The sequence below is a fragment of the Nannospalax galili genome, unplaced genomic scaffold (genome assembly GCF_000622305.1).
Source record: "Nannospalax galili isolate Female #2095 unplaced genomic scaffold, S.galili_v1.0 C46693810, whole genome shotgun sequence".
Lineage (NCBI taxonomy): Eukaryota > Metazoa > Chordata > Mammalia > Rodentia > Spalacidae > Nannospalax > Nannospalax galili.
In genome coordinates this window covers 1-310 of record NW_008422043.1, presented here as the reverse complement: position 1 = coordinate 310, position 310 = coordinate 1, and the positions used below count along the sequence as shown (strand labels likewise).

At 49.0% G+C, this 310-nt stretch overlaps 1 pseudogene; it reads right to left on the bottom strand.

Annotated features, from left to right (window-relative positions):
• Positions 1–159: 159 nt before the first annotated feature.
• LOC115069045 lies at positions 160–277 on the bottom strand (annotated as a pseudogene).
• Positions 278–310: the final 33 nt, after the last annotated feature.

Below are 310 nucleotides of genomic sequence, written 5' to 3'. Positions count from 1 at the left end.
TGTCATGCAATGTCCAAAGAGGTCAGAAGAGGGTGTCGGATCCCCTAGAACTGGAGTTACGAATGACTGTTAGCTACTATGTGGGTGCTGAGAATCAAACTCAGGTCCTCTGCAAGAGCAGTCTATGCTCTTCACTGCTGAGCCATCTCTCCAGCCCCAAGCCCATAGCAGCCAGTATTCCCAAGTGGTCTCCCATCCAAGTATAACCAGGCCCAACCTTGCTTAGCTTCCAAGATCAGATGAGATCAGGTGTGTTCAGGGTGGTATGGCCATAGCCATTGCCTTTTTTTAAGCCTTAAGAATAGAGCCA